Genomic DNA, 15,985 nt, shown 5'->3' with positions numbered 1-15,985 from the left:
GTGTACATTGTTTTTTTAGACATAATGGTATTGCACACTTAATAGACTACAGTACAGTGTATACACTGCTTTGATAGGAACTGGAAAATGGAAACATTTGTGAGACTCACTGTATTGCAATATTGACTATATTGCACTGGTCTGCAAGAGAACTCAAAATATTCCCAAGGTGTGCCTGTGTCTATAATTGAGTCAAGGCTTAGTGGATCAGTAGAAAGAGTAAAGGCTTTGGGTTCAGAAGACGTGGGTGCCAGCCTGGGCTCGGCTAATGAATAGGAGCATGACATGCAGCGTGTGATGCTTAGGTCCCAAGCCTCAGGTTCCCCCATTCAGGGGGTGAGGATTCTCTCTCTCATGGGGTCCTTGTCAGGATTCACTGAAATCACAAGACAGGGAAGGTCACGCAAGTGCTTTAGTTTAAGCCAAGCCTGAAATCTGAGACTCAGTTTTCTCCTCAGTAAAGAAATGACTCACCCTGTGGACCTTGCAGTTATGTCAAAGGGGCTACATGTTATACGTACATTAAAAGATGTCAGTGTCATATTAATGGAAATAAATAATCAGATGATAAAAATAATGATATCTAATCTGTGGTTAACAGAAGCTATTGCTTCCTTTTTTTTATTATTTTCTAAATTCATTTAAATATCTTGAAATATACTGAAGAGTATTCGACAAAGCAAAATTGTTTGAAAACTTCCAAACCTGCAATTCTACCTCTGGAAGATTCCTTTGGTCTTTGCCATGCAAAACCGTGTCTACTGAAAATCAGACTGTCGTTATTGTACCGTCACGGGCTCTTTTAGAGGAGAGAGCATCAACCCACAGGCTCCACAGCTTCTCTGAAGTACACACTCTGACTGTTATCTGGGGAACAACCCTGCAGTTCTGTTGCTGAACTGACCTATGTCCCAGCATCCTCCTCAAAAGTGGAAGAGGGAATCTGAGGCAGATCTTCAGATAAGATATTTGAAAACGCAGTGTCTTAACATTCACTTGATCTCAGAGAGACAGCAGTGAGTGATGGCCTGAAGTGAGATCTTAATTCTCTGGTGAGGACGCAAACCTGGATGAAAGCCAGGAATCCTAGCCACTAGACCAGCTAGAGGCTAAAGGCAGAATTGCCCTGATTCTTGCCCCTGCTTAAAGCAAGAATGTTTCAAGGACCGTAAAAACAGGTACAAAGGTACAAAAACCAGGTACTCTTTATTATTAGCGACACATCACATCCTGTGGGAAAGCACACAGAGAAGTAGTGTGTTTATTTAAGACAGAAGCAAAGCGTTAATACACACCCAAAGGAGGAGTGGGAGTGTGGGTGTCCTCCAGAGTGAGGAGCCAGCCAGAGAGGTGATTTAGGTCACTTATATAGGACAGTTCCTCCAGGTCTTTGTTTTCCTTCGGCCAATTCTTTTGTTTTATTTCTCACACCCAGCGGGGTCCAGGGCCCTCCCCAATACGCATGCCCATCTTTTGGTCACGATGGATTCCAGAGCAAGGTGTTATGGGACGGTTATCAAGACTTCTTAGGGCCTGGCACGCCCCTCCCTTTTTGACCCCAGGAGTCTTTCTGCCCACGTGTAGTTGGGGAGGTCTCCTCGACCCCTCGGAGTGACCGATATGGTCGTCTTATCATTTTTTCACTCCAGCAGAGCTCAGCTCATATGCCATGAACTTTCTCCGTGAAGTGTCAAAGAGAAGCAAGGCCCAATTTCCTCAGCCTCACAAGTCCCAGCTCTTTTCACCCCAGGAGCTACCTCCTACCTCGCACTGTGTGATGCTAAAGCCCATGAAAAAATTTGAGCTCACAATCCTGGGTTCCCTTTCACAGGAAAAGTGTATCTGGAGATGGTAATGGTGGTGGAGTGACTAGACGCCTAGTGGTAAGCAAAGCAGAAGGGTATGTCTGAGGCTTCTCCCGTGAAGTGAGGTTTAAGCTGCGACCTGCAACTAAGGAGGCTTTAGCCCCTAGAAGAGGAGAGGGTGGTGACTCGCCAGATGTAACAGGAAGTGAATACCTGGTTCCCCCTTTGGAAAATCCAGAGTGGAAATCCCTTGCCCAGCGGTTTGTCGTGCTGGGAAAAACTTTGTGAAACTGAACAGGGCAATTGCAGGATGTCGCTGAATCCCTTCTGCCCTCCTTGCTCCCACCTCAGGCCTGTAATGAGCACCAGCCCTCTAAGAGGAGTTTGATGTTATGCCTATGCCTTCTATCTGTGAAGCCACAGGGAAGAAGAAAATCCTTAGGGAAAGCCCTTTGAGCATGAGTTTGTTTGACATGTTCTTTCACCACTCGCAATGCCAAGTAACTTGCAATAGATTTTGCTCTCCTTTTCACTGGAGAAAATCCGGAAACTGGAGGTCTCTGCCACCTGGCGCACATATCTGGAATGGCAGCTTGGATGTCACTTAGCAGGAAGCCTTGGAAGGATGGAGGGAGCAATGACTCATTCCGAGTGAAATTTCTGGAAGATTTTGTGACAAGTGAAGCAGTGAGGATGAGTCAGAGCCCCTGCGCATGAAATCCAGAGGCAAGAACTTTTCTTCGGCCCCTCCCTTGCAACCGTGACAGGAAACCTCTTTATGTGTGATTGAGAGACAAGGGTGATGTGAAAAATATATGGATTTACATATAAACACAGTTAAGACACATGCATAGTTATTTCTGTAGTGAAATTCCCAACCAGGTACATACTACCATGTGATAAAAATTTTGCATAAGTTATTTTTCTGATTTCAAATGAATATCTTTCAAAAACTAATAAGTATAACAATGTGTATTTATTAGGGAACATATTTTTCTATTTATCATCTTGTTACATAGCAAGATGTACAGGCTTGGTAATGTAGTTTATATTCCCCAGATACATTTCTCTGTGTACAATACTATAGAAACATGTCTACGTGAACATATATATTCTTCCAAGTTTTGCTCACATTATGTATAGATGCTATTTTCCATAAGTTACGTAAGTTTATGTATATATGTGTATGTAAATATATGCACACTCTATACACATGCATATATAATTGGTTTTGCATTTTTTAATTTTTATCTATTTGTGATTCATAGTTCTTATTTAAATTCTTTCAACAGACTTTAAATGACACACTTTTACTGGTCAGATTTACTTATGTAATATACTATTAAATATTTACCTATAAAATACTCCAGATATATTCCCAATAATTCACTTTCATTTATATGACATGTTTTGGCCCTGACCATGGCACATGGAAGTTTCCAGGCCAGGGATCAAACTCAAGCCACAGCAGTCACCCAAGCTAAAGTGGTGACAACACCAGATCCTTAAATGCTAGGCCACCAGGTAACTCCCTATATGTGATATTTTGGTTTGGAAGAGATAGGATTTTTTTTTTCTAACCTCCCTTCAATTTGTCTAAGTTTGTAACAACGTGAAAAACTCTTTTTTGGGTCACATATCTAGTTTTGGTTGTGTTAGTGTTAATGCCATGCTGACAGGGTACTCAAACAACCATCTCCCCCTTGTCTTGGTCTTGAAGTTGATGGCGTAGGTGAAATGTACTCCCTTAAGCCTGGAAGCTTGGATGTAGAGCCACAGGGATCGAACTGTCCTGGGGGATTTGTCTGGGCTCAGGTCAAAGCAGAGGAAATTAACCTCCATGGAGGGGAGGAAGTGATCATTTATGGAATTATTTTAGGCCAGAGGCATTTTACGTGGTATCTCCTCTAAGCAAACACATATTCAAATAGCTTCCCCATTATTCATGAAATGTAACATTTGTCAAAAGCTCCTTTCCATCATGTCCTGAAACCATCAAGGCTTTGAATCTGGAATTCCCATATGCAACCTTATGTATTACTTATTTTTTCTGTCATAGCTGTGTTATTTTAAAATTTAAAAATCCATGAAAATTAAAAGAATTTCTGTAGTGTCCAAAGAAAAATTAATTAAGAGATTGAAAAGCTGGGAGTCAATAATTCAAACAATATTACAGATTTGTGCTCACGTGCGAGAACAAAAAGTATTTCTGTTAATCAGTAGAGAAAGGGACAGACAACGTAACCACAAACAATTCACCTAAAAAGCAAAATGCTTCTTCAATAAAAATCTGGAAAGATGACCTGCCATGAACTGAAGAAATCAAAATATCGAGGTGAAAAAATCAGTTTGGACAAAATTACTTATGTAACTGCAAATTTTAAAAAGAACGTATCTAGAATATATAGCTACTCAAACGCCGTAAGTTAGGTACTCACATTACCTAAGGAGAAACACATCTGGAAAATGTGCACCAATCCTTTTACATTGAATATCTTGGGTGTCTGTGTGTCATGGTGATGGGCTTGTACAGATGGAAGCTGCAGAAGAATGTTATTTTCTAAGTATATGTTGTTAATGTTTACTATTTTGTGATAAGGCTAATTTGTTGAGAGGAACATTTGAAAATACCTAATAAACAACTGACAAAAATTCATATAGATTTCTGCATTATAAAAATGTTCCCATGATGTTGTTGTATAAAGTCAAAAATTTCAACTTTTGACTTGATGGTGTTATCTGTGTATTTATGTTCATTTCTCCCTTACACTTGCCTTACCTCAGATGTTCACATACTCGCATGCAGATTTTTCTGTACCTCTCTCAGGCATTAGACTTCCTCTCTCAAGGTACAGAAATCTGGGAAAGGAAGTTGAGCAAGGAGTGGAAAATTCCAGAAGGTACTGGAAAGTTCCAGCAAGATTTGGCTCATGAATTGGAGCCCAGGCTTCGTCCTCTTTACCTCTTTGCAGATCACTCTGATCTGAGACTTTCAGAGCTACAGTTCTGGCTCTAACCATTAAGGGCATACCTGCTTCCATTGACTACACATTTTTTTTAAAGGGAAAGGCTAAGATTTGTTTCTTTCTGCTGTCATTACAGTGACCCACCAAAATCTGAGTGCTATTTCCTTTATATCTTCAAGGGGTTTTTGGTTGCTTGCTTTGTTTTGGTATTACCTCTCTGGAATGGGTTGGAGTTAATTCTAGCCTTTAACTATTTTCAGAACATTCAGCAAACCTAAGAAAATCCCCAATATTGCACCAAGAATTTAGTGAAGCGATGCATAGAGAGATCATCCCCATTCCATGAAGGACAATTCTAGTCTCTGTCTATCCAGCTAGCATCTGAATGACCCTAGACAGGCTTCAGCACCTCATTAAGCCCCAGCAAACTTGAAAGGTTAGTGATACTGTTATCAGACTCGCCTTATGAGGAATACATAAAAGAACAGACACAATGTAGCAATTACAGAGCCTGACCTATGGGCTGACACTCAGAATTCCCTGGGTTTGCAGAATGAAGGAACACAATGTAATGGAGCTGATGGAGAGTCTGGCATAAAGAGTTCCTGTGTCTGTAGCCACAGGCACCAAGGTCCTCTAAGTCACCTGACTCTAGTTGGCCTCCTCTGCAGGGATAGTTTAGTTGGGAAAAGAGTTTCCTGGGTGTTAGGCTGGTAGCAAACTCAGGGGGCAGTAATTACAGGAAGTTAAGTCTCCTCTGGCCCCCAGGGCTCTCCTCTCTATGCCCTTGGGGAGGGGACTTCCTGTTAGGACGCCATCTTGTTTGTGTGGTCCTGACAGAGTTGTTTGGGGCTAGCACTCTCCTTCCTCAGCAGCCCGCCTTGATATTTTTCAAACCTCCTGCTCCAGGCCCCAAGGATTCTCTTCAGGCACAGCCTGTGAAGACAGTGGGGACAGGTCACTGCCTTCATGGGTGAGTTGGTCAGTGTGAGAGTTTGTCCTCAGAGCCCCACAGGGCAGGAGGGGTCCTGGGCTCCCTCCCCCACCCCAACCCACAGGAAACCCACCCAGCCTAACCCTCCCCTTTAGAGAAGAGATGGAGAGGGCCCAGGCTGACTATTTTACACTCGCTTGAGGAAATAGGCCAAGTGGGCTCTGATTAACCCATCCTGATTCCACAAGTAAAACCTCCCCTCCTAAGGAAGTGGTCATGGCTGAGGTGAAATTTTTCCCTGCTTAAAGAAAAAGCTTGAGTCATATAATCTTCTTAGATGTAGGGTTAGGAGAGTGGGGAGGGTCACCTAGATGGGGGGGTAGGGTTCGTATAAAGTAATGTTCTTGGGATTTATACTAGAGGTGGGGGAGGGGCAGAAAACCCACCATTACCATTGAATCTTACATTAAGGACAAACTGCATTAGTCCATAGACGCTTCCTGAGGCTTGCTTTCTTCCCTAGCATATGATCTCTTCTGGAATGTTTGAAGAGTACTTGTCACGTGCATTGTTCTATGTCAATTGAGTAAATTTGTTAATTTATTTTAGTCACATTTTAAAATCCTCTCCCTCTAGCTGAGTTTTTGTCTGCCATTTTATGTGTCAACTAGTGAGCTGTGCTAAAATTTCACGCTGTGACTGTGGGTGTGTCTATTTTCTCTTCGTCTGTCAGCCTTTCCTTTGTATATTTTGGGCCTCTTTTAAACATGCATGCCTGAAATTTAGAATTGTGCACGACTATCGTCTATTGTATTGAACCTGCTATCATAAGGGAATCTCATTCTTTCTCTAGTAATGTTGTTTTTCTTGAAAGTGTACCTTTTGTTTTAGTAATATGGCTATACCAGCTTTCTGTAGGTTAATGTGGAAAAGGTATACATTTTGCAATTTGATTGTTTTCCAGTTTTCTAGATGATTAAATTCTGTATGCGGCTCTTTGAAGGAGCATTTGATGGGCAGTTTCTCATTCGGTCTGTTCCTATCTGTTTTTCTATTAGGAATATTTAGTCTGAAACTTTTAATGTAAAAACAGATAGAATTTCCTTTATAGGCACATTCATTTCTGCCTCTTGTTAGGTTCCCTTTCCTCTCCTTTCCTTTAAAATGATTCATATTGTGCAACTATTAAATTGTTACTTCATGCATCTCTCTACTTTAACATTCCTTTGCCATTCCTGTGGTGTTGACCATTCAGCTTACAATGTCCATTTTTGCTATTTGACGGTCTAATGTTAATTAGCCCTTTAAAACTCCTCAGACAATGGATGTATTTTGGAAGAGTTTGATTCCAAATACCCCCTCCAAATTTATTGTCATGCATTTTCATTCAATATCTATTTAAATCCCCAGAACAATTACAATCCTTGTGTTATACAGTCAATATTTATTTAAAATTGCCTACGTATTCACAAATGTCATTAGTATTTCTGCACTCGACCTGGAACAATACTTCTGCCCAAAGAAGAAACTGTCATATTTCTCTTAATTGGAGTCTTCTAGACACAAATTCTCCTAGTTTTTGCTAGATGATGATGAAATGAATGCCTTTTTTTTAGGTATGTCTTTCCTTAAAGCATAGTTTTTCTCCTATTAATGTTGTTATACTGACTTGATAGTTTGTCGCTTTTGGAAGCTTCTCAACCAAGATCTTTTCAAATAGCATTTCTTCACGCTTCCCTGTGCTTTCTTGGACTCACATTAACCACGTGCTGGTATGTTCATTGCACCTCCTTTAATTCTCTTCCCCTTGCTCTTGATATTCTCCATTATATGTCTCTCCAGGCACCATTCTGGACCTTTTAATCAGACTTATCTTTAATTTCTCTAGTACTTTCATCAGACAGAGAAAGCAACTTTGACTGTTGAACAATGAGAGTAGGGTAGATTTGAGGGTAGATTTTATTGTCTCCCTAGAGCAGAGCAGAGATGTGAGAGTTAGAGATGAAAAGCCATTTATCCCAGGTCACTTAGCCTGAACAGGGCAGAGCAGGGAATAAAACCCTAGATCCAAACCCATTCCTCTGTGCTTATTTCCCTCTTGGCTGTGATGCTCCACACCTCTCATCTCCCTTGAAGCGAAACCACAGTGAAGTCTCCCAGACTTTTAAGCAATGTGATAACATTTCTATTTAGGTTATAAAAATCAGTGATAGTTCCTCATTAACCACGATGTTTATCCAGGGCTTTCTCTGATACTGGGACCATTGATGTGTTATTCTCAATTTCAGAGCACACTGACCAAATGAACCCTATACAAAGAAGAGCAAGATGCTGGGGTATCTACCAAAGGAGATACAACTATTGGTCTGAACAGGTCACTTCTCAGGAGCAGAAAGATAGAAACTCAGTAGGAAGTGATGCTCACGTGGACACTCGAGTAAGATAGTAAGTGACCAGTCGGCATGGCAGACATGTAACAACCAGCGGAAAACAAAACTTTGTAGCTCATTACGTCTCATTCTTCTCTCCATTGTGGCAGAGTGAGGAATGATAGCATCAGCTTAGTGGTTGAGCACAACTTCATTGTAGATCTGGTATCACTGAGGAAAATGTGTAGACTTTCTGAGCATATATGGACTACTTTCTTCTCTCTACTTCCCCACAGCACTCCCTATGGCATTCCACCCTATCATCAGAGAGGCAATTTTCAGATGCAAGACCTAACCCATGTTAACATGGACACAGACAAAAAGCCTCCAGAGGGAAAAGTGGAGAGAATCAGGCAGGATGAGACTTTGGGGAGCTGGTTCAAGATCACAGTGAGTCTCTTGGCCTTAGGATCTTATTTGTAGAAGAAGATGACAGAGGGACCTCTGTTGGACTCATGTAGAGATGCTACAAAGTTTTCTGGGTAGAGGAGTTGTTGATCTGTCTTGTTATTCCTAGGAGGTAACACCATAGACCATGTAAGAGCAGGTTGAGAGAAGCAGTTTAAAGGGAACAGATAGACTGCGGGTCGCATGGGAGAGGTTGTCTGAAAGCAAAGGAGGGAACTCCTGCCAAGGAGAGGGAGCGGCTTCACACCAGAAGGCTCAGTTAGGCTCAAGCTGAGAGAGGGAGGAGGAGGATGAGTCAGGGGTCCTTGTCAGAGGGGCAGGCCAGGTCTGCCTCAGGTAAGATCTCGGAGACCTTTATAAAAGGAAGTACATGGTAAACATCTTAAGTTGTTTGTTTCGAGAAAAGTCTGTGAATGGAGAGAGAGGTGATTTAGGGAATCCATGCCTGGTACAAAAGTTAGCAATGACAGACAGTGTCCTGTATTAAACAATTATCTGAAGCCTGACAAAAGGTTGTAAAGGAGGATATGGCTGGGTCTTATCTGAACCTTGGATTTCATTATGTCAATTTTCTGTCCCATTTTTTCCTTTGGCTTCTAGATTCCATTTGGCATAAAGTATGAGGAGAAGTGGCTGCTGAGTTTGATTCAGAAGCACTGCGGTGTCCCATTCACCCCAGTCGAAGTAAGAGAGGACATTGAGGCAGATGAGAGGGAACGGGGTGGAGGGAATGCCCAGATGAGAAATGGCTCTCGTCTCATATTCTGTGTCTCTCGCCCCTCTCCCTCCAGTTTCACTATGAGAAAATGCAGGCCCAGTTCTTTGTGGAGAATGCCAACATTGCCTTCGCGCTGAGGAATGTCAGTGGCAAGATTTACAATGAGGCTAAGGAAAGGGTGTGTGTCAAGGGCATGGACAGGTCCAGCTGGGGGCAAGAGGGCAGGCCAGGGGCATGGTCTTGCTTGATCCCAAGGCTCAGATTTCCTGCTGCTCACCTGGCCCCTCTTGGGATCTGTCCAGATATCGGTCTTTGTGGACCCCTGTGATGCACCCCGCTCTGTGCAGAAGGAGCTGAGGTCAGCAAAGGTGGAGCAGATGAAGGTAAGGCAGAGCCAACACAAGCTGTGCACTCAGAGCCAGACCCATCTCTTGCCCCCCTTCACCACCTCAGCCTCAGAGACACTGAACTCCATCTCTAACTGTGCAGCTGACCTTGAACAGACAAAATGAGGGCTCCCAGCAATTTCTTCACATCCAGAGACTCCGTTTTGACCCTGGTATGGCTGCAGCAGTAATTCTAGGGCAGGGGAGGGCAGAAGGTTCTGCCTGGCAAGGACACTCAGGGATGGTAACTTGGGGAGGGGTTGGTGCTGGAGCTCTACTGGCCAGGACCTTCTCAGCCTTCTGTTTCCCTCCTCTCATCTTCCTGGAGGCTTGATGACCTCTGGCATGGGAACAGTACAGAATCCTGGAAATGCCATGACCACCTGTCTGCAGCTCTATGGAGAGAATGTGCCCAAGGTGAGGAGTTAGGCTCAGTGTGGGGACTGCGGTGAGGGTGGGGAAGATTAGGCAGAAGCGGCAGATGGATGTTGGATATCCCCTGTTGGGGTCCTCACTCAACTCTTTCTTCATCACAGCTTTTGTCCTTGGACCTGAGCAACAAGAAACCCTACCAGCTGGTTGGCCTGCCCAACACTATGGAGCATGCTTCCCACATCAAGAACTTGAACCTCCCCAACACTGAGGTGAGGGGTGGTACCCAGAGCCTTCTCTGAAGGGAAGGTGGAGGGCTCATGAGGTGGGGACAAAGAAGGTAAGTGCATTTGTTGAAGGAGGGATTGGGGGTACAAGGCCTTCCTTGTGGTCCACGTGGTTCTTCCCTATAATTACAGGTGAAGTCTGCAGGGCAGATGGACAAGGTCCAGCGGCTGGAGCCCGATGAGATGTGTGCAGACAGAAACCCCGTGTGCAATACCTCCCCTGATGAGGCAACCAGCCTAAGGTCAGAGGTCCCCTCTGTTGGCCCCTGGGAGTCTGAGTTACTTGTGACAGTGGCTGTTCGCAAGAGGCACCTGACCTGGTTCTCTGGGAGGACCACAGGCCCCATGCGCTCCTCTGACAGAGGTGACAAAGGTTCAGTCAGATCCCAGTGAGGCCCCACGTCAGCATGTACATATTTTCCATTCCTACCTCAGGTGCCTGGGCCATTCCAGGGCAGGTGAAGGAGGGGGCTGCAGCAGGAGAGATTTCTTTCCTCTTTCTTCTGTCTTCTTCCCTCACCCACCCCCACCACCATGGGAGAGCTTCTTCCCCTTCTCTTTGCTTAGCTTTCTGTCCCAGGCTTGTCTCTATGCCCCTGCGTCTCTCTCATCTCTTCCCCTCCCTTCCCTCCCTTTCTGTCTTCATCCCCTCCATTTCCCTCCCTGCCTCCTGAGCCCTGGCTCACTCAGCTCCCTGCCCAAGCATCCTGGGCCATCCCTGGGGGTGTCCTGGTCCTGGCGGAACCCTGGACCCCCAGTGAGGTGGCTGAGCCCCGGGCTCCCACCCCCTTCCCTCTTCGCTCCACAGCCTTCAGTGGGGACCTGGAGGGAGGAAGGGGGGAAGGAAGGCCTGGAGCATGGGATTGACATGCTGCTTCTCGTGGCCCTGGAGAAGGGAGTCAGGGCAGTCTCGGGGGGATCCCCCAGGAGGAAGGAGAAGGAGGATGGAGGAAGGGAGGAAGGCAGGGAACTCTCCCTCCGGAGAGTCCATGGGGAGAGGTGCCCAAGGCCCTGGAAGCTGGGACCCCGGAGTGTGGGTGGGGCACACTGGGCTGTGTCTAATGTCAGTGTCATGGTCACACCAGGAAGGTGACCTGTGCAGTTTCACAGGCTTTTCTATTTTGTCTTGATGTTGGCAGCTCCATCTTGGAATTGTTCCCCAAGTTGCTGTGCTTGGTAATGTATTCCTTGACCACTGACTCCTCTGACTGACACTGGCAGTGCCCCCAAGCTGCTCTGACCCCCTTTAGGTCTTGCCCAAGTTACCTTTTTGGACCTGGCCCTTAATGGTCATGGTGGGAGGGGGATGGGACCATCTTGGAGGGAACCAGACTACAGTTCTGGATCGTCCTTGAGCACAGGCTCCACAGGCTTTGGGGGCCCACGGTGCTGATCCCAAGTGCAGTCCTGCCCATGGAATTTCCAGGGCCCTTTGGCGCCTGACCTCTGACGCCCTCCTTCTCCCGGGCCCACCTGTTCCCTGATCATCCAGCCCCACCTCCTGGTCTGCACTGCTGACTTCCTCTTCCCTCCCCAGGATGGCCAGGAGACACCCCCAGCAACTCACCGTGGTGCTGAAGCCCGCCAGTGCCTACCGACGTGCAAGGTGAGGGTGGAGGATCTCTCAGGGTTTTAGGCGGTGCATGAGGAGGGTGTTGGCCCTGGTCCTGAGGACTGTTTTCATCCCAGGGAAGCTTCTTTGGATCCAATGAGCTGAAGAGTCTAGTCCTGCAATTCCTGCAGCAGTGAGTTTCCGTGGGAATCTGAGGAAGGGGAGGGCCAGCACATGCGAGCTGCCCACGTGCAGGACTGCCCCCGGGAGGTTTCAGGTTTCCTCTGAGGTCCAGACCACATGGACACACCATCGTCCTTTCTCGTGCCCAGTTATTACTTGATCCATGACTATGGCAACCGACAGCGTCTCCTGGGTGCTTATCACGACGAGGCCTGCTTCTCTCTGACCATTCCCTTCCACCCCGAGGACCCAGACCCGTGAGTATCCCAGCTCACACTCTGCTCCCGGGCTGGCAGGCCATGGGGCTCCCCAGCAGATACATGTCTGCTCCTGCAAACCCCCACCTCGCTGGACCCCCTCACATCCTGTTCCTTTTTTTCTCCTAGAAGCAGCTTGTGTGAGTACCTCGAGGAAAACAGGAACATGAAGAAGCTCAAGGACCCTGGTGAGTGGGTGACGGGAAAACTGGGCTGGAAAGGGGACCATTAAGGGGTCAGTCCTTTGACCCAGGGCATGTGGGGCAGCCATGACCTTCGCTTGCTTCCCCTCCCCTACAGACCTGAGGGTCCTGCTGCTGAACCACACAAAGGTTGATATTGTGACCTCCTTGTGTGTGTTTCCCAAAACTGAGCATGACCTCAGCTCCTTTGTGGTGGACACATGGTTCCAGACGGTGAGCTCTTGCTTCCTCTCTCGGGCAGGACTGGGAAGCCACCGTGGGTGTTTAGGTGGTGTCTGAGCACCTGGGCTCTTCCTTTTCAGGAAACGATGCTCTGCTTCTCCGTCAACGGGGTGTTCAAGGAAGGTGGGTGTGTGTAGCCCCTTCCCCAGAGGCCCCAGTGAGCCTTCCTTCTGGTGGGGCTCCCTCTCAGAACTCCCTCCGTTCCCCGACCCCTGCCTTACCTTCCCACCCCCTTTGGGTTCTCCAGCCCTCACTCTTCCCACAGACAATGCAGGTGTGACCTGCAGTCATGCCCTCTGCTCCATACACCCTGGGTCTTGGGGACCCAGGTCATGGGGTTTGATGGCTCTCATCCCAGATCCTTGCTCTGGGAATTTGGGCCATTGCTTAACCCCCCAGTGTCCTCCTTTGCAAAGTGGGGTGATAAACCTGCCTCTTAGGCGGCTGTGGAACATGCATCCCAAGGACTTTCAGACTGGTGGTCGTGGGGCCCCGTCACTGGAGCAGTCTGCTCCTACAGTTGCCCTCCTCTTCCCAACACCCTGCCCGTTCATGAACAAGTGTCCCCTCAGCCTGAGTGTCAAGTCATACCCTGATGAGGACCCTGTGGGTGTGTGTAAAGCACGTGGGGCTCTAAGGGGTCCTGTTGTTGGTCGTTGCAGTGGAAGGTCGTTATCAGGGCTGTGTTCGTGCCTTCACCCGAACCTTCATCGCTACCCCTGCCACCTCTTCTAGGTGAGTGCCGTGTCTTGGATGGGAACACCCATCCCAGCCTGGGCTCAGGTGTGGGACTGTGGAGTTGCAGACCTTAGGTTTTCTCCATATTGTGGAAATCCCAGCCCGTAGCTTTGAGGAGCAGTCTAGCCTAGTGGTGAAGAGCCTGGGCTCTGGAATCGGAACATGGGTTCTCTCCTTGACCCAACACTCACTTGCTGTGTGACCTTGGTCAAGTCACATGCCCTCTCTGTAGCTCAGTGACTTCCTCTGAAAATGGGGATCAGACTGTCCACTCCCTGGGCTATTGTAAAGGGTAAATGCAAAATCTTTCCTGGGTTGGGGATAAACCTATAAATTTAGTGAGGTTGGTAGACAGTATCTCCAAATGTGGACCCTGTGGGAGTGCAGAAGTTTCAGTCAAGGAATCTTGAGGGCAGACACAGGAAGGCTATGGACAGAATCTGGTTCCTGAGTGGCAGTTGGTGCAAAGTCAGCATTTGGGGGGTGGGGCGTTCCATCCATGAGTTATCTAAGGATCCATGTTTTCTCCAGTCTGTGCATTGTGAATGACGAGCTGTTCGTGAGTGACTCCAGCCGGAGTGAGACCGAATCTGTGCTCTTCATCCCAATGCCTGCCTGCTCTGCCAGCTCCTTGCCTTCTCGTTCCTCAGAACAGCAGGAAATGGTGCACTCTTTCTCCGTCACATCTGGGATGAACTTCCAAAAGTGAATGGATGAACCACCATCTCAGAAGTAATGATGAAGATCATAGTTCATATACATGTGCACATACATTCTTTACATTGGAAAAGCATTCCTTGTGTTCAACTTCATGGGTAGATGAATCAAAATAGATTTGGCAATGCATCTGTGTGTATGTGTGTTTTTCTAAGTTTCCTCTAGTCCAGTCACTCCCCCTCACTAGTGTAGCTTTTTCTTCAGTTAAGACACTGGCTAAATTCCAATCTCAAGACTCAATAAACCAGAAAATGATAGTTATAGACAGTTTGTTACCAGGTGGCAGAGATTTTCCAAAAACTCTGATAGAAGCCATTAAACCCAAATCCCAACCTCTGTCCCTCCCTCCCTCTTGCTGAGTGCCCTGATCTAACACTTTCAGAGCACATCCTGTATCTGACTTCCTGGTGGTATCCATCTTCATTTTTCTTTTTAAGGAAAGGGAGTACATTTTGAGAAGAATAACAGATGTCTTGGAATGGTTTGTTTACTATGAATCCAGTTCTGTTTAGAAAATTCATCTATGTACCAAAGCAGTTCCATCTGCTATTGACTACAAATCTGCATTGACGTTGCTCTTCCCTCATCAGTGTAGGTCGACATGTCCACGCTGTAGAGGGGTCCCTCCCAGGGAGCAAGGTGTTCACCCTCTATCACCTCACCCCTGTACAGGCTGCCCAGGGCTTCTCACACACCCTAGCATCCACCCATCTATCTGTCCCTATCTGTTTGACTACTTTCCATACCTCATATAAATGGAATCACATTACTCACATAAATTGTTGTTTTGTGATTGTCTTATACCACTTAACATTTATGTCTTCAATGTTCATCTGTGTTGTAACGTGGCATGATTTCTTTCTTTTCAAAAGCTAAATAATATTCTATGTATGTATATATCATACTTTATCTGTTCATTTTTTTGATGGATAATTGGGTTGCTTCCACTTCCTGTGTATTGTAAATAACCCTCAATGAACACAGGTGTGACAATATCTCTTCAGGATCCTGATTTCATTTCGTTTGGACGTATAAACAGAAATGAGATTGATGGGTCATATGGTCATTCTATTTTTAATTTTTAGAGAATTCTCCATACTGTTTTTGAAAGCAGCTATATAGTTTTTCCATTCCCATCCACAGTGCACAAGTGTTCTAATTTCTCTCGATGTTCAACTACACATTATTTTCTATTTTTTATAGTAACCTTCATGATGGGTATGAGGTGATATCTCACTGTGATTTTAATTTGCATTTCCCTGATGATTAGTAATGTTGAACATCTTTTCATATGCTTATTGTCATTTGCAATTTTTGGAGAAATGTCTGTTCAAGTTGTTTGCACATTTTTAATTGGGTTGTTTGTTTCCTTGTTGAACTATGAGAATTCTTCATATGTTCTGGATATTAAACCCTCATCAGATAGATGATTTGCAACTATTTTCTTTCATTATGTGAATTGTTTTTTAACACTATTTTTTCCTCTTATGCTCAAAAGTTTTAAAACTTGATATAGTCCCATTCGTCTATCTTGGATTTTTTGCCTGTGCTTTTGGTGTCAGATCCAATAGATCATTGTCAAATCCAAAGTCATACAGCTTTTCCTCTATGTCATCTTCCAGGAGCTTTACAGGTTTAGGTCATATGTTTCAGTCTTTGCTGAATTTTTAGTTGTTTTTTTGAAAAAATATTTATTTAACATGAAAATTAGAAGAGTTCACATAAAAATTTCATTTTCCAGATGTTCTTTAAAATCCAACAGTTAATCTGCTTTACAACATGGTAAAAATTAGTGAGGGGGTTTAAAT

At 45.4% G+C, this 15,985-nt stretch overlaps 1 pseudogene across 1 annotated transcript; it reads left to right on the top strand.

Annotated features, from left to right (window-relative positions):
- Positions 1–5,579: 5,579 nt before the first annotated feature.
- LOC102164431 (nuclear RNA export factor 3-like) lies at positions 5,580–14,306 on the top strand (annotated as a pseudogene). The gene is made up of 19 exons (XR_014834808.1): positions 5,580–5,744; positions 7,994–8,150; positions 8,371–8,524; positions 9,143–9,226; positions 9,334–9,438; positions 9,563–9,643; positions 9,750–9,819; positions 9,975–10,063; positions 10,183–10,290; positions 10,438–10,547; positions 11,445–11,481; positions 11,843–11,911; positions 11,995–12,050; positions 12,190–12,297; positions 12,427–12,485; positions 12,598–12,713; positions 12,803–12,845; positions 13,385–13,457; positions 13,992–14,306. The product of XR_014834808.1 is annotated as a nuclear RNA export factor 3-like (transcript).
- The last annotated feature ends 1,679 nt before the right edge of the window (positions 14,307–15,985 follow it).

Source organism: Sus scrofa, chromosome X (genome assembly GCF_054392235.1).
Source record: "Sus scrofa isolate SSC_HxYL_T2T_F1_AM1 chromosome X, Sscrofa_HxYL_maternal_Yorkshire_Landrace_v2.0, whole genome shotgun sequence".
Taxonomy (NCBI): Eukaryota; Metazoa; Chordata; class Mammalia; order Artiodactyla; family Suidae; genus Sus; species Sus scrofa.
This window is presented reverse-complemented; position numbering and strand designations above follow the sequence as displayed.